The sequence below is a fragment of the Anopheles gambiae genome, chromosome 3 (assembly GCF_943734735.2).
Source record: "Anopheles gambiae chromosome 3, idAnoGambNW_F1_1, whole genome shotgun sequence".
Lineage (NCBI taxonomy): Eukaryota > Metazoa > Arthropoda > Insecta > Diptera > Culicidae > Anopheles > Anopheles gambiae.
In genome coordinates this window covers 95,943,417-95,962,135 of record NC_064602.1, presented here as the reverse complement: position 1 = coordinate 95,962,135, position 18,719 = coordinate 95,943,417, and the positions used below count along the sequence as shown (strand labels likewise).

The 18,719-nt window shown below is 45.7% G+C and overlaps 1 protein-coding gene across 3 annotated transcripts in view; it reads right to left on the bottom strand.

The window, feature by feature from the left end:
- The window catches only part of LOC4577789 (ecdysone receptor), a 131,650-nt gene that overhangs the window by 108,201 nt on the left and 4,730 nt on the right, over positions 1–18,719 (bottom strand). For 2 of the 3 annotated variants that reach the window (XR_009766492.1, XM_061661084.1), the window contains exon 1: positions 6,449–6,560. The exons of the other annotated variant lie outside the window; for it this stretch is intronic. The gene's annotated coding sequence lies outside the window, so the exon portion shown is untranslated. Of the gene's footprint in view, positions 1–6,448; positions 6,561–18,719 lie in introns of those variants that run through there. 3 annotated transcript variants of the gene reach the window in all.

The window sequence follows — 18,719 nt, the reverse complement described above, 5'->3', positions numbered from 1 at the left end:
AGCTGCGCGACCGAAACTGAAACCATGCGCCTCCTCCCCCAGAAACCGCCAACAAAAACGCAATGGACGTGGTGGTTTTTTTTCTGTTTCTTTCGCTTTCCTTCACAAGCCACGTAACTTTTCGCAAAGACAAAGCCACTAAGTTTGGACTCCCGGCGGGTGGTTGGTGAGCCAGCGGCTTGAGCCATTTGGGGCAGATTAAGCCCCCGCTGCCACCAGTGAGCTTCCCTAAGGCCACGTCGAATTAGATGTGGCCAAACAACAATTGTCAACCAGATGGGGCACGTTTAGCTGTGAAGCATATTTTAATTGCTCGCTCGCTCGCTGGAAAAGGTGGAAAATTGGCTCTACAAGTACACGGTGCGGCCGTGAGAGCATAAGGTGGTGTTTGGTGTTTTTCTATTGAAGAGTCAAGTTAAAACAAACCCCATTGCCATTTGCTGCGAGAAAATGAAGTGACACATTCGACTATTTCTCGAAGCTTTAGTGCTCTAAACTCGTTCAATAAAGAATGCACAAACCTCTCTTCCCTTCTCACTGGCGGTACAAAATGGCGAACCATTGGCATTGTGTTATTGTATGCAGCGCCACATCTTGCACGTCGCTGCCCCCGTGTGCACACAGCCAAAGCTTTTATTTATTGAAGCTAACAACACGTACTCGCATCTTCGACGTCCTGTCATGTCTCGAGTATGTTCCGCGCTCTCGCACACACACACAGCTCCTCGCTTATTGCAATCGGAAATCCAATCAATCACTCAATGATGGCACTTCGGGATGCCAAGGTTGCACAAATGCTCCTCCCTGAGTGCGCTTCTTCTCCTTTGGTGATGTGATTTTCCACTTCAAAAGCTACCCATTTCAAGCCGGCTTGAGGGACGCTTCGAAACGAAGAATTTGGTGTACCTCTTGGGACGAACTTTTAAACATGAAAACATTGAATTTTTTTATGCTCAGTTGTTCCACAAAAATGATCAACAAGTAAATATTAACAAATAAATAGTACAAATATTTTGCAATATTGACCTTCTAAAGCAATACATTTTAATGGTTCCTTACATAAACTCCACAAAAACAACCATTTATATCGACAATTGTACCACCAAAACAACATACAACGAAGTCGAAGCATTTAAACTTCCACTCGCAAAACGAAAACGGACACCGGATGGAGTAACGGATATTTAAATCAGCAGCAACAGCAGTAAGTAACCAGGAACAAAAGCGCCAGGAGTAGCCGTACACACACACATACACACCTCAGCACAGGAACGCCAGAAAATTCAAGGACAAGGCATTAGATTTGCATATTTTCCTCCTTCGCCTTCCGCATCCTCCTTCTCCGTTTTGCGCATCGATTTCATGAATATCCTCCTACTTAATCCGGATCGATTTTTTCTCGTTAGTCCTTTTCGGTCCGTTGGCACAGTAAAGCTTCAGCCCCCCCCTCTCCTCTCCCTACACATTAAAAAGGCATGGTACACATCCGCGCCCGCTATTTGCAGTCGTTAAACCATTTTTATTGCAATGGCTTTCAAAAACCGTCGCATGATTGAATGTCCTTTAGCAGGAAAAGTGCTGCTTAAGATCCCACCAACCAGTGTACCCGACGGTGGAGCTGTAAATCGAACTGTGTTCTCGCTGTACGCAATGCATACGGCCAAACGAGTATGCATAAAACCGAATCTACATACAAAACACGACACCACACGAGACCGACCCCACCGATGGCGGGTACGGGGTGGCAGCCGACAAATGTCCTCCATACCGCAAAGTCCGCGTCAACTTACGCAGAGCGAATGTGTGCACTTTTCAGCCGTCGTCGTCGTACGTCGACAGTGGCACCCGTTTGCATTGCAGAATGAGAAATAGCCAACCTTTCCCAATACAGGAAGCTTCTTCACAGCGAATAGGAAAGCCACTTACACCTTAGGCTAATGCCCTCGCAACGTCACTTTCTTTGCCTCCTTTCCCTACGTAAGAGCCTCCGCGGCGATAGCACGCACGCTCCGCGGGCATTGGGCTTCGAACCGTTTCGCACACACGGAGACACGGCAAACAGCAGCACTGCACACGGGCACAACTGCATCTACCCCTCCCCCATCAGAAGCCCCTGCCCTGACAATGGGAAGGTCCTTCGAACCCTAGACGAGAGACGGACACGCCGAGGCCGAAGTGTGTTGTGTGTTTCTGCTGCGTTTTCGCATTTCGCGATTGCTTCGCACAATCGCATGCAGCGCAAAGAAACGCAGCCGCAGTTGCATTCATAATGAATGAAAAATTATTGACCACAGTGGTGGCCGATGAGGCGCGAGTGGGTAAGAAAAAGGGAATCAATCGAGCGAGTGTAAGAGACCTCCGCCTGCTGCTCCCACCGCTCGTCGTCTTCCTGCTGTAACACGAGAGTGGCCCACCGGTGCACATTAATAAAACATCTTCATCAGAGCTGGAATTTACTTTATGCAAATACTCTGCAAACCGTCGCTCCTTTTTTCCTCCTTCCCTTTTCTCACTCCTTTTCCTCGCCGCAGGTCGGGGGGTCGAACCAGATCGGGAAGATGTAAGGGCTCATACGTTATCTCGCGCACCCGTTCCGAAATGGTGCTGGAGCGATGTAATAAATTGTACAACGGTGGTCCCCCTCCCCACTCCTGCTAACGAGCGGTGAGACAATTTATCGTCTTATAAATATCGTCACGAGTCCTGTTCAATTAACAGCTATTTTTCAAACCCAATCATACACACCGTAAATCAGATCATCAGGAAGAGGAGAAATACAAATAATAAAAAAAAACTATCTTGCATGTTTCTTAATCGATGAGGACGGTGGAGCTTTGTTGCATCCGATCACACTGCCCTCGGCTGTAGAATGCGTAATGCGTCAGCCTCCCGAATGCATTTTGCAGCGCGCGAATTGGGATCATGCAGCGGTCGAAAGTACATGCTGATCGTATGCAGCGCGCGATTGAAGCGCACATTGACTATGCAACAAGGTGGGAAAAGGAAGTCGGCGACAGATTATGGTAGGTTCGGCCGAGTGCAGTTGCTGCGAAATAGGACTCACAAGTTACCTAATGAAGATGCTGTGCGGCTGTCTTGTGCGTGTCACGGGTGTCTAACACATCCTGTGCAAAAAGGGAGACGCCAATAAGAGATTAGTTTAATTGGAAAGGTTACAAAACAACTGATGGAGTGTTCCTAAGCAACTGGTTGAAAATTGGGCATTAAAATCTAATAGCAATGAGAAAAAGAGTTAAGGCTTGTGAGTTTCCCTTTCAAAAGTATTTTTAGTCAAGCTTTCGTGAATAAATTTTATTATTAATGGAGTCATTATCTATTTTTTTTTTTCAAAACACTTCTAAAGTGCATCCAAACGTTCCCTCTCGTCGGTGTGTATGTGAGTGTGTGTACTTGTATTGTTTTCCCTTGGCGGCCGCTATAGCGAAACGGGGGAAAACCCATCGAACCGAACCACAAACAAAAAGTAAAATAGAACACAACAATTTTTATACTCGTTGCACACACACACACACAGACCGTGCCATGGACGCCATCTGCGAACAAGAGGGTGCGTTTGTGTCGGTCTCTAAACACTGACTTAGAACGCGCGTTGCATTAGAAGAAGAAGAAAAAAACAGTCTAAATCCAGAAGGGGAAGCAACAATACCGTGCACAGGGGGCCGACGACGACAAAGACACAGAGGGGCAGCAGAGCGGGTGTTTCCGGGAGCCGGGCCGGGGGCCGGGAGGGGTACTAGAAGAAACGAAAGCGTTTTTCATGCACCCGGGGAAATAGGGCCAAGGTGGTGCTGCGCGTCTCATTTGAATGCAGCCAACCGACGGAAACTACAACTCCAATTAGGGCTCCCTGGCTGGATCAGTGTGTGTGTGTGTGTGTTTTTTTTTTGTTTACTGCTACTAATGCTCCCTTGTAGCTGGCACATTGAGCTAGAAAATGAAAACTTTTTTTAGGTTTTACAATCGTTTACACACCGGTATTATGTATATAAAAGATGTTTAGCGTGCAGTGTGCGTGTTGCAGTTTCGTCGATATTTAAATACCACATTTATCGTTTGTTATGAAACAATTAATATAATTTTGTTATTTCTTTTAACGATTGTAAATAAGACAAATAATACAGTGTCTGATTCAGTGTTGTAATGTTACTTCAGGAGGACTTTTTAAAGAGAAGCGAAAAGGTCGGTCTTTTCGAGCGTTGAACAAATGACGCACTGGTTGGTCACGTCAACAGTCACGCTTTTGACAACTACAATACGCGTCTAGTCCAAGCGATTGGCCGCAAAATTCCAATATATCTTACACGCCCAACTACATAAAGCACCATACAGTCCTTCTTTTTACTCTCAAGAGCAATCAAACATCGAATTAGCAATTTATCGAAAACTACACAACTTTTGACTACAAAAGGAAAACCGTTGTGCGTACAAGAGCGTGAAAAAATCGAAAAGTAAACGTTAATGTTATTTTGGCGCTACACTTTGTTACTGAGAAGTGCGATGAATTACGCTCAAAAGCAAGTGAAAGAGAGCAGCACATAGCGGACACCAGAAAGTACATACAAACGCACAAAACACTCACTGCTCCATATAGCAAGCACGCACAGGGGGGGAAGTTACTATTTCCCTTTTATTCGCCCGCCGAACGCTTGTATGTGTGTTTGTCTAGTAGAGCTGGACGCGAGTTTTCATCCACCTTTTTTCAATGCTGAATCTTCCTAGTTTGTTTTTACTCCAAACCCGGCAGTTCTATCCGTACACCACAGTGCTCATCCGATCAGCTTCACGAGCTACTGCTGTGCTTGGTGAACAATATATTGGGTGCGGGCGCGCGCCTTTCCCCTGAAGCCAGAAGCCCGTAAACAATACCGTTAACCGATCATGCGTTTTCCCACATTTTCTCCACCCCATCCCGAGCAGGGAGGGTACGAGGTGGCATCGAAAGGAATTTTTCTAGCGTAATATTTACGTTAACAAAAAAAAAGCCAATCATATATTTACCGGGCTCGTTTCTCGGTCTATCTCTCTCTCTCTATCGCACTATACTTTTCCCCAATTCGGCCGTCTATTTACAATTTTTCTCGTATTTTCATCCCCATCTTCTGGCGTGCTCCACCTACCTTTGGAAGCATGTAGCAGCAGATTGGTAGTAATAGTGACCTAAAACCGGGCTAGGCTAGGCTTTCGGGTTACTGTTGTTGCTGCTGCCGCTGGCTGCCTAATTGGAATTCAACCCAGAAAACCGGAAGCAAGCTCGCGCACACACACACACACCACCACCACAACGAACAAATACAGGCGCGGGGTAATGGATGACATTTTCTGTATTCGATCGCGCGATGAAATGTCGAACGAGCGTTAGAAATCAGCGATGAGTGACGTTCGGTTGCATGTTATTAATGTCGCATCATTAGAATGTACACTTGCGGGCCGTTTGAATTGTGTAAGAGAATTGTACAACTGCTATGCACTTTAACTATAAAACTATAAAACAAACTGAAGTAAGAGAAACGCTTATATAAAACAGAGCCATAACAGACGTTTGAAAAGCACAGCAAACTAAAAAAAGGGGGATTTCCCTCTCGCCGTACAGCTTTAAGCTTGTATCTCCACGAAACCGCCACCGGTTCGAATCCAAACCAAAAGCGACACGAACATGAAATCAACTACACATACATACACCGACACAAACGATCTCTAAACACGAACAGACACACACACACACAGAAAAAGACGCGATGGTGCACTGCTGGGCAGCAGACAGAACGAATCCGGACGTTCAATTTGGGGCTTTGATCTGGGGACTAGGGATGAGAAGCGAAAAAACACAAACAAACCGAAATAAAACCCATCAACACACTCAATCTCACACACACACACGTTTGTAAGGGAAAGGAAATCGCGTGGTTTTCCCACCACCATCCCACTTACACCATCACGTGCACACACACACACAGACACAGCGGCACAAAGGCCCAGACGCAAGGGAAGCGCTAAGTTTACACTCGCGCGACATCGCGGTTGAGATTTACCTACACTTGCACACACTGACTAACGGGGCAGCGGCGCTTGCAAGGTGCATCTGGTAAGGTGCACTCGAGGTGGTCGCTTCTTATCACAGCGATGCAGCGAACGATCGGAATAATACATGTCAAAATGCGCTACAAGCTACACTGTCAAACACTTTACCAAAATAATTCATTTGAAGACACGTTTGAACACGGCGAGGGCATAGAAACACCACCATCAAACACCGACGAAATGACGTACAATGTGAATTCACTCTCTGATGAAGTGTGTGTAGTTGCAGAGAAATGCACTGTCCGCGTCCCGTAATCGTGTACTTCAACAGCGATCCGCGGCACCCACACCAAACAACAATCAAAATGAAGTGGGGACGGCAGCAAACTTCTAACAAACAACACCTTACACACGTCTAATTTAGCGCAAAGAGCCGAGCACGGTCCGTTCCGATGAGACGCCAGAAGCCCGAACGCATCCGTGAATGGTGAGAAACTAACCGCTCGCAGTATGGCCACGGCAGCCCCAAGCGAAACCAAACCCCAGTGCGCTGAGAGTGGTGCGAGAGAGTACATTACACCGCTGAGTGACGCTGTACCACCCCACACCCCAATGGGGGTGATGGTGGTGGTTGCTTCGGTTTGGGGCGCGAACACGCGCGAACTCCTCCACCTGAGCTGCACTCTGCTCCAAACGGGGTACTGCTGCTGACCAAACAGCCCGAGAGCACTCACGACGACGACGCATTCGAAGGAAGGAAGGTTCGAGAGTAGACAGCTCTCTGTCTCTCACTCTCTTCAAACAGGTCCTCAAGCCGGAGAACGTTTGACGATCACACACACACACACGGGAATACCCATACCATTGTGGGGACCTGTGTGGAGATGCAGATGGTTGAAGGGATTTGTTGCATTCGAACTGCTTCCCAGAGTGCCGAGAAGAGCTTCAATGGAAGAAAAGGGAAGAAAAGGTTGCTATTGAGCGAGGTTCTCACAGCGCGGCACAGCGCATCTAGCGAGATGAGTTCGAGAGAATGCTGCCAGACCTTAACGGAGTCAGCTGTTGAAGTTTTGCGATTGGTAGACATTGACAATCTGAACTTTAAGAACTTCAGCTTTGATGGAGCTATGTTTGCTTTAAATTATTACTTTTTCAAAAAAGTTTTTGATTGAATGGAGAACTCTAATTTCAGCATATTTGCAGGTTCTAGAAAGGACGCACTAAAATCTCATCAAACGAATCTAAACACACTTTAGTGATCACGACCTTAGATGTCTTACCAGGAAAGGCACAGCAGCTGTTGGAAGGGACAAGATTTACTACACCATATCAACCACCGGCTATAAAATGGGAAAACGACTCTGTCCAACGAAACATCACATCTCTCCACAGAACCGGTTCAAATAGCGATCCCTTTCATTGCGATTTCTGTCTCTACCTCCCTCTTTCTCTTTCCTATTGAAGAGTAAGCACTTTTTTACAACCAGCCAAGCGATCAAGAAGCATCTCGCGTTCTTGCCGAGGTGATCGTTTTGGAGACCGGCGATCGTCTGAAACGGTAAACTCTCACGAACGCTAAGGTGATGCCGCATTAGGAAGGGAACGAAATCGACGAAACCAACAAAATGTCTCGCGGTGCTATTTATCTTCTAAACATTGCCAATGCATTCTTGTTATCGTGTTAGTCGATCTTCCTCCGTTCATTCCAAACCAACAGGCGACAATTTAACTACATACCAACATGCGAATCAGCACAAACTAGGCATGTGTAAAATGAACGAGAATCGCACCGTTCGAACAGCTCGGTAAAGTGCACGAACGAACGAGGTTCTTAACAAAAAGAACGCCCAGGACTTTTGGAAGAAACTGACTACACCGAACGCGTTCGAACGTTCCGTTCAGTGTTCGACGGCACACATAAATGTGGTAATAAAACGTGCAAAATCATATTGCTTTCTCGCTCTTTCTCGCACCGTGCGAACGGGTCGTCAGAGATCAAAATGTACCCTGTTGGTGTTGAAATCGTACCCATACAACTCAATTCCTCGAACGCCGTCGAATTTGTCCAGCAGTGTTCGATACTTGTGCTGTTGGTGTGGAAATCGTATCTATACGACTGAATTCATCGAACGCGTTCGAACTGGTGTTCGATCTGTGTTCTGTTGGTGTGTAAATCGTACCTACACAACTGAATTCATCGAACGCGTTCGATCTGATCCGTTAGTGTTCGATCTGTGTTCTGTTGGTGTATAAATCGTACCTACACAACTGAATTCATCGAACGCGTTCGAACTGGTGTTCGATCTGTGTTCTGTTGGCATGGAAATTATACCTATACAATTCAATAGATCGAGCCCGTTCAAACGGATTAGTCATTGTTCGCGAATGAACTGAACTGAATTGATTGCGCTCATCATGTTCATCCATTTTTAAGTAGTTTTTTTTTAAATAGAATCCTTAAGTGTGTATAAGGCATGGGGTACAATATATGCAGGAGACATTTTTGCTCGTATTAGTTTTTTACATGCTAGTTTTTGGTCGGTTTTGCGATGGATTGTGTTGACCAGACAACCGAGTGTTTAATGTTTTTAAATGATTGGTTCCAACCGCAGAATGAGTAGTTCTTTGGCTACAGTATGCGTCTATGGTGGGTAAATGAAAAAGATAACGAGCGTTCTTTGTGAATAAAAACCTCATAAAACAAAGAACGAAAGAATCGTCGTTCGCGTTCGGTTCTTTTTGGTGAGCGAACTAGTTCGTTCGCGTTCGGTGAAAAGAATCGTTTTGCCCATGCCTAGCACAAACGATCGAAAAGGCAAGAAAGCGAATGACTTATAGAGCATGTTCTGAAACCAACCGGCTAAACAAATCTCTACAGCTTTGTAAGAATAGGCTTTCAGATGAGAATTCAGAACAGGAGATCACCGTCGAAAGAAAAGACATAGATCACATTTTGTCCGATTATCAGACCGCGTGTTTATTTCAATAGCTTTTCCAATACTTCAATATCTGTCGCTTAGGCCGCAATCACATGATTGCTCAACATTTTTTTCCAATATTTTCTCAGTCCATCATTCCACGATACGTTCCGATTACTATCTCGAGACGACCAGAAGCACTAACCACGGCCTGGGTTGAGAGAGTCGCCGATTACGACAGCATAAAACATCTTCGAGGTGAATCCTTGACCAGCAAAGGGCAAAACCACACCTTCGCTCACTCACATGTGATCGTGAGGCTCAAAAGGGTAGTTAACTAGCTCCCCCGTTAAAACGAAACCCGCGGCGAACGGGTGGACGAACCTCGCGTGTGGCTTTGGTATCGATCGCGACACATTGCTCTTGCTCTGCCATCTCGCTTTCACCCTTTGCCTATTCCGCTTCGGGCCGCTAACTGGTTTCTAGCGCAATTCCGAACGATCTTCGACCTTTTTCGCTCGGAACGGTATGATTCATTGGCACTGACTATTGTTTTTTCACCTCTCCCAAACCCCGTTTCCTCGGAAATTCACGCCGTGCTGTGAACGCTGCTTAAGCTGCCCTCGAAAACAGCAAACGGTTCAAACTGATCGAAATTGAAGAAGCGAAGATCGAACGAGCGAGTGGGAACCAATGCCACAAAAATGCATCTCGACGAAAGAGACCTGCTGGTGGGGGGATGCGAATTTATTACACCATACATCTTATGCCCACCAACGAAACGAGCTCTGTGTGTGTGTCTACAACCCGTGGGACAGTGTCTATGGGGAAGAGGTACGTATAGCGGCAAATAGCAGTTCGTTGAAGTGGAGTTTTAGTTCCGCTTACGGTGCGGTCAAATGACACTGCAGAAAAAAAACGACAAACTGGGATAAGATTTATTTTTATGAACGTTCGCTACACGGCGTGAACACTGCGGGTGACTTAGGCTAGCCTTGCCAACGAAGACCTCTTAGCATGGACGAGGGCCTAGCAAAACTTCAACCTGATCCCTGTCAATAAAAAGCTGATCATAACGGTCAGTTTACGAGTGCTCTTCACAGTCTAACTGGTTGAGGGACATATGTGTGGATCGACAAGGGTAGAAGTTCAATATTCAATCTCTTTCACTAATCCGCTTGGTCCTGGTACAATAATATCTTAGCAATAAAAGTGCCTCTTCCATAGCTGTGGGCTATTTTAATGACGAATGAAGTACATTGACACTTGCAAGTGTATCACTTTAAGTCACTATGAGAAATTTAGAAAGTACTTCCTGCCATTACCGAAAGACAGAAGGGAGAGATATCTCTGCAAAGTAATTCTTAACTCAATGCCATATCTCAAAAAAGCTGTGGTACATCAGAAGACTGTTGCTTTAAAAATTGTCCTATAATATACACACATCCATCCACTGTCTCATGCGTTCCTCTCATCCACTCGAACAGCCTTGTAATCCCTTGTAAAGAGCACGTTTCTAAACATAAAAGACCAATCCCCATCAAATTCTTGCATGCACCAACGAACCCACTGCGTCTCCAAATGATGCCTTCGGGATGAAGCTATAACCCGATGCACAATCTAACTCTCCGCACGTTTAGGGAAAACTTGTATCTTCCCGTGATTGCTTACGACTGACCTCAAGGGCAAACCAACAGGCAAGTTGGAGCATAAATTCTAAAGTTGTGCTTTTTCCTGCTCAGCACAACATCGGAGCCCCATTCGTTTCAGCATTGATCGATCGGCTCAATCAGACCGTTGCACAAGAGCGGGATATGGGCGCAGAGAATCTTGCGCAGAAGAATTCGATTTTGAATTTTATGATTAAGTCGTAAAACTTCATAGCTGAACCTTGGGCCGTGGGGTGTGCTGTAGCCCGCGTGGCCCTTGGTGGTTTCTCAACCGTCCGTGCAGCGAGCAACATCATGAATTCTACCATACGAGAACGGCGCAGGATAATGAGATTGTCTAAGGTAAACGGGAGAAAATTAAAAATATATTCCTAGAATCTTTCATTAATCTTCCTGATGATTTCAGGGGCGTAAAAGAGCATACGATAACTTAATGACATAACATGAAATTTCTTTACACTTGCGCAATTCTATGATTTTGCACAGGTTTTTCAGAGATATCATTCTCTTGGCAGAATCCTAATATATCTAAATATTAGCCCCATTTGTCCTCCGACATTCCAATGCACAAAGCATCACAAAGTCAAATGTTGAATATGGCTCAACCCCCATCAGGGAGAGAAAACAAAGCTTCAACTATAGCTAGGAGCATGTACCTTCACGACTTCTTAACTCCCACCGGGGCACGACACTGCACACATTACAACTCTGGCTAAACACGAACCGACCATATTCTTCCCTGATCAAAAAAACACGGTAGCGTTTTTTGATGCACTCCTTCCACCCACTTCCGCCGAGGTGATTCACACACGGCCACATTCCGAACCGGATTGGAAAATGAACCGCCCGCAAAAAAAGGGCCAAACCGGTGCAATAAATTAGGAGCTTTATGTGTGCATCTTTTGCTTGGGTAGAAGTAATGATTTTAAAGGAAAAAGAGGAGGATTCAGAGGGGAGCGGGTCCGTGCAGGCATTCGCTTCTGTTTGCCCTTTTTTCCAGCTGCAAATAGAGGGTGGAGAGATGAGATCTGCTTGCACTTGTTCGTGCATTCGCAGTGTGTCGTCCTCCAATTCCGCTGCCCTGCCGTTTCGAGCAAGTCAAGGATGAGATTTTACACTTCAGGGTTTTAGAGCGTCCGCAGCCCGATGGGTGGCCGTGTCGGTTCATTAGTTGCACCGAAGTGGGGGGGTTACGAGCTTCTACTTCTTCTCCGTAGCCCGTTAACGATTTGATTTCACAGTATTTATTTCGCATGCAACAGGGCAATGCAATGGGCACCAGTAGCAGCGACGTTTGAGAGCAGTGGAAACTTTTGTCGTTAGCTTTATCAACGTGATTTGGGAGTGCAGAGTGTTGCAGAGAGACTTTAGTGAACTTTCTTCATAAATTTTGCATATTGAAACTAATTAGGGGTACAACTGCACGAGAAATGGATTAGAAATGATATCCTACCCAGAATTGGTGCAGATATAGGGCAAGCCGTTTTGCACGATGAATATTAGAAACTCTTTGAAAATCTACTTGAATATCTTACCAGGAATAAGTGTGGAGAGGCATCAAGCACATTTAATAAATAATAAGCTTCAATTTTAATGAACGTAATGCTTACGTTTGCAAGAATAAATCGAAGAATGCTTCTAACCATTACCCGAAACTATGTCAGACATCAAAAACCAACTACATGAAGTAACCCATTTCATTTTCATAACCATTCCAATACTCCTTTCGTCAACAAAGAATCCTACCCGCCTGCAAGCGCTCTTCCCCTCAATATAACTTATTTCATCTCGCTGTTCACGAAAAACGTCCTCTATCGGACTCACGGACTCCGCTCCTCCGCACCGTCCATGTCAGCGATGCACTTTGTGACAGTGAGTAGCGCACTGCAGGATGTGCAAGTCCTCCAACCCAACTTCTCTACCGACAACCTTCTCCCAGCTCCGAAAAAACCGCATGACAAATAGGTCACATTGGGCGCACCCTCTGTGAGCTGTGGGCTGGACCGGTGTCCTAGATTGTGCGAAACGAAACGCCACGTCCTGGCCAAGGTTAGGACATTTCCACCGACCGACCGTGACGCTACAAACTCCACGGTTTTGGCGTGGTTGTTCCGTTTTTGTTACAACGTTAAACTGCTCACACTACCCGTAGGAGTCCTTCTTTTTTTGTTTTGTTTAAATACAACCAGCACACCGCACACCGTGGGAGGGCTATTGCTGCCGAGATGGGGTGTGGTGCAGCACTAAAAACACACACACACACACACACACACACAGAACAACACACAGTGACGCAGCTATCACGAAACTGCATCGAACAGTTACGACGATAGCCCCAAGAAGTGCACCCAAGGACGTCCACGGTCCATCATTGCTCTGGGCGGCGTCTTTGTGTGTCGATACAGGGAGAAGTAGTTGAGGATATTTTATAACCGCTTTAAAAGTAAACTTTTCGTACGTGCTCCAATGCAAACCGCTTGCCGTTAACTATGTGTGTCGTGACTTTATGGCAAATGTAATCTACATTCCATTATGTTGCTGGTAATCACCTTATCTCATCGCAGCTCCCGAACTACACAGCTGTCACACACCATTCACAAACTCAATTAGCAATTATCCATCAAACTGTAGGCGAAATGACAGCTGGAATGATGCACTAATGTCACTAACATTCTACTCATTGTCCTGCCAAGAAGAAGGATGACAATCCAGTTCACACACTAAACTTTCCCGATCTCAATCTCGATCTCAAATTAACAAGTAACAACTTACATCGGTATGCATTCGGAGCATCCTGTCGCTCACTCTCTCCTGTTTTCTTCCTTCCAAACGCAATGCAATCCACTGTCAATTCGTCCTTGACGTTCCTTTATCGATGTGTTGCGGCCCGTGGGACGCACTTCACCAATCCGCACGACAAACAAACAGCAGAAGGAGGGCGTAAAAACACTACTTTGACACAAAACTTTCCCCATTCTAGCACCAAACCAAACCATTAGCCTTGTTCCTGTTAGCTAACTAGTCGTTAACATTTCCCTGCCCTATTCGATGCACTTCGCCGTTTACCGCTCCCGTGTCCAGCAATGCGCGCTGTGTCCATAAAATATCATCAAAGTTTAAGCCATCCCCGTCCACCGTGCTGATCCTCTCTCTGCTGCCCAAACGTCCGTTCCATTTTCCACGACTGGCTGCACTTTGTTCCCATTCGAATGAACAGGACCATCGCCGCGCGCACGCAGCCAGTGTTGTAAGTTTGCGCGGGATGGTGTGTTCCATTTATTGTGCACTGATTACCATCGGGATCAGTGGCGATATTTCCAGGACGATGGTGCCAGGAATCGCGCTGCAAAATGGGAAATGGAGCAGGAGCACACAACGGTTTTGCTAAGTAGCTGCACAAAGTGATAATAGAGGACACATCGCCGTGCGCTGATCCTTCGACACATAAATCCAATCGACAATAGGGACCGGAAGCCCTGCTAATGATGCCAACAGGGGCTGTCCTTCGCTGCTTTGCGGCGGTCCGATTTTGAAGGACTTTGAAGGACTTTGCGCAAGGAGTGAATTATCTGTTGACGGAAAGTGTTCTTGTAATGGAGTTATGTTCAGGTGTAAATAATCAAATTAAACTGAAACACAATACGCAAAAAAACAATAATGTCACAAACAATCCTGTTTAATGATATTCCATTCAGCCAACCGAGTATGATTAATCGCACTCATCAGAGATAAACATTTAACGAAGGTGCAAGTTTAAACCACACACAAAAAATGCATGCTCTCGCTCTTTCTCTCTATTGATGAGGGTGCTGGAAGATTGGTTAAAGTAATTCGATCCGCCAACAAATTCCATCCGCCGCCCGACGAGACAACGGCAGAGGAAACGAAACGGCTCAGAGACAGAACCGCCGTCGAGCGCCTTTGCCTTCCGTTCTCGAAAGCCCAATCAAATTCCAGACAGGCTTATGGTCGTCTACTCCACCACCAACCGACGGTTTCGCATCTCACGCATTCTCTCTCTCTCTCGTGTTCTCTCTCTGCCCCATTGTGATGGTTATCCTTTTAAACTGCGAATGACGACAACTCGGCAGACAGGCCGTTGCCCTTCGTTACTCTCAAAAAAAAACATAAGCACACACACACACACACACCAAAATTCTTTACCCCCAAGGACCAAGTACGGTAAACGGTAAGGATTCTCGGTGTCACAAGGGAAGATGGAGCCGGCCGTAGAATGACAGAAGCGCCAAAAATTGTGTTGCAAGCATGAAAAACTTCTCCGATAGCATTCTTCTGTCTGCTTTTTGTGTGTTCCGTAAAACAGGTGTCGAAATTTCTGCATAAATTATCTGTTGCGAGGGAGTATTATTTCCTTTTCTAAGAGCTATTTACAATATCCTTGGAGCATAATTAACTTTGACACAAGTTTCGCCCTTTCAAAACATTTAATTTCACACGCTAAAGTTGCGAACTTGCGTAGAAAATTAACTCTTTTCAATTCATACCACGTTGCAGCGACACGCATCAAAAATATGCCACACACACAAATTGTGCCCATTCGCACGGTAGTGTAATAAAAATATCATCAGCCACCCAAAATCGAACAGAAACGGCCACGACTACCAACAACACGGCCGCCCAGACGAATCAGGAAGAAGATTTTGCGGAAGCTCGGCACGGCTCGGCACGGCAGTGACAAACACCCGCGAGAGAGGCCGGATGTTGGCAGCAGGAGAGTGCCGAGAGTGGAAAGCAAAAAATATCGCCCAGCCGTCTGCGGCCGAATTGGTCCAATGAACCTGCGACCTCTAGTCAAGGACGTCTTGGGCCAGACAAAGCAATCTTTAATAACAATAATAACAGCAGCAGCTGCGCCGTACTTCCTTCCCGAGTTCCGGCAAATAGAAACCCCGAACTAACTCTGCCACTCCTTTGCTGAGGAGGATGGGATGGGGTGATGCAAGAGAGTGGTTGTTAAAAAACGAAAGGAAGTGAATTTCGGAAAAGCTTACTGGGCAAATAAAAGAAGTAAGCTCGATTTCTCCCATCGTGCAGGTCCTTTTGTGCTCAAATGTTACGTTGTTACGGTAGAAATCGAAAAGTCTTTACAATCACACCGAAATGCGAGAACGACAGCCTTCACTTTTGCTCCAACTTCCTTAGCGCGTGCGAAAGCTCGAGTGAAAGCTTTTCTGCCGAAGAGTTCTTATAGGCCGCAGATTCCACCGTTCGGCACTCACCTGCACCTGTGTGTCCTGCACCAGAATGCGATCTAATGAAGACGAATCGAGCCGAGTGTAAGCGCTTCGGTTCGCCACTGTGCCAAGGACGAAGGAGAGTGCTTGTATCCTTGCCGGAGCATGAGTTCCGTCTGGGCGCTGTGTTGTGACGGGTTTGGTTACATTCTGAGAACCGTTCTCCATCTCCGCCCGCACGGAGAAATAAAAACAAAATTCACCTCTCCCCATCAGCTACATCATCTTCACCCATCCTTGCGTTACTGGTCTTCTGGCTGCTCCCAACTCAACCACACGAGACAATCATTACGCTCTCGTCAAGGATGCAAGGATTTAACTCGAGGCAAGCCGGTGTGCTCCGAAGCTATTTCCGTGGACCGAATGTAAGGGGTCAAGGACGTTTGAATATCAGACGATGGTAAATGGAGATGAGTACCAATACGAGGAGCTTTCTACGTCACGTCAAGCATAATATAAACATTCCACAAGCAATGAATACAAATACACAATTGAGTCTACTTTGTAATTTAAAAAGGATACATTTTGCTCTTATTTTCTCACCAATGTTCCCCACCAATGTTTCAAATACGAACTCTCCCCCCAAACTTGTTCTTTATTCGTAGCAAACATCCATCAAGACGCGGGATCCTTCAAACACAATAAGTTCACCCATCATAACAAACAACCCCTTCAGAGTTCAAACCGCCCAGCCACTCGGGGGGCCGTTGTTGAGCGATGCCAGAAGCTCCTTCGTCCTTCACCAATGACGGCACAACCGCCAACAAAGAGAGATCTGACTAGCAATCATGCGTCAAAATAAGATGCCAACCATTTATCATGCTCAAAAACCCGTACACACAACACCGGCCGCCAGAGCCACCAGATTACGCCACTTTCGGATATGATACGAGCAGGGTGAACAATATTACGTGGTGTGTTTTTGTTACTTTATATAACAACTACACAGCCCGCCGGAGCTGCCTTAGCCCTGAGGGTGAAGCTCGCCAGCAACGAAAATGAAACCTGGAAAAGCACTTTGCTAGAATAACAGCAAAGTTCTTTGCCGCCCAAACGAGATATATGCTGACCCTTTTTGCGAGGATGAAAGTTTGAGCGAAGCTAACTATCACAGCCACGGTAGAAACGATGTTAAGAGCTTGCGAAGGACGTATTCACAATGGTGCGAGTTCATTTAGATTAAGCGTGTTACGGAAAGTAAGAGCTAAATTGAAACAATTCACAATAAAAATATGGTTGAAGGATTGAACTTGGCTGAACAAGTAATGTCTTTTGTTTATGATCTAAATCAAGAACTACAAACAAGCCAGCTTTTCTTTTACTGCACAGAAATGGACTTACGAACGTATGTGAAAGGATATTTGACTTTCTATGATCTCCGAGGATGTTTTAGAAGAAGATGCAATCTGTATCTTCATTGCGGAGTTGAACTCACGACCTTTTGCGCAGACGACCGAGCGCTTGACAACGTCACCATGGAGGCGCTCATCAATTACTACATTAATAGCGCCTTTTAAGCAACAATCTGCGAAGAATTGAATCAAAAGTCTTTAAACACGTACTAATATTACAAACAAAAGCGGTCTTACTTCTTTTTCTAGTCTCGTTTAATTCCAGAATACTCTTTACCAAATGTATACTTCTAAAATAGCATTATTAAACCAAGAACAGCACAGTGCATAGACATAGGTGAACCGCGCGGCCAACCAACCTGACCACACATAAACTATTACCTAGAACACCGAAAATAACGCAAAGGATATGCAGGAAAAGCACGCGCAAGAGGTAGAAAATTGAACCTATCGGACCAGCAACCAGCGACCAGTGCGGTAAAAGAAACGGGACGAATCGTGGAGGGCAACACACTACGATCGCGCCGCCATGCCCGACCTACGCCAACATTCATTTCGATCCATTTTTAGCATTTATATTGTTTATCGTTCCTTCGCTTCTCTGCAGCTTGTTCGCTTGTTCAGCGCGGTTTGCCAGAATGGCGAATTATTATTACACATTATTTTTTGTTCGGTTCACACCACATCACACCGCCTGCATTCCGGCGTACATTCTTTTGCTCCATTTAGCACTTTTCGGGGTTCCTTGTTTCAGCTTCATTTGGCCGCTTTACGATGCTTCTTCCAACCCCGTTCTTAGTTGCATCCAAATGGTTGAACTGTGTTCCAAGAACCCCACGAGTAAGGGACTTCATTTGCCAGTATTTGTTTACGATCCATTATAAGTGTTTTTTTCGCTCTCTCACGATAATCACTACACTCTACTTTGGACGAAAGAGCAGCAGGTTGATAAGATTAGCTTCCTTTTTTATGAAGCGCTAATGTAACATTACTGCTTAACGTCATTACGAGCGGGCAAACAGCACGAACGAATGGATAAATAATATTACCCGTACGCGTCTTTGACCTCTGCTGAAGGAATAGAGTACACACATATCTTGCTAAACTTCACATAGCCTCACTACATACGTGGAGTGGGGAGGAAAATGTAGAAAGCGCACTGATTGCAGCGCAGTAGTTTCTTCCTTGCCGGCTACAAGTAACGTCCACTTGCCACTCCGGTATGTATACTACGAAAATGCATCGACGTTCTCACTCTCTCTCTCTCTCATACTGTGTTTGAAATCCGATTTAGGCAACGCCATGCATGACCTCGAAAGTGTTCAAAGACTACATAACGCTCCTCACTATGTACTGTACACGATGCACAACGATGACGCACGTTTCAGCCCTGCATACTGCCACAGACACCTACCATAGGCGATAAGGAAGTTTACGCCTCACCAGGTGGCTCCATCAGAGAAATGTGTTTGAAAAGTGTTTTTA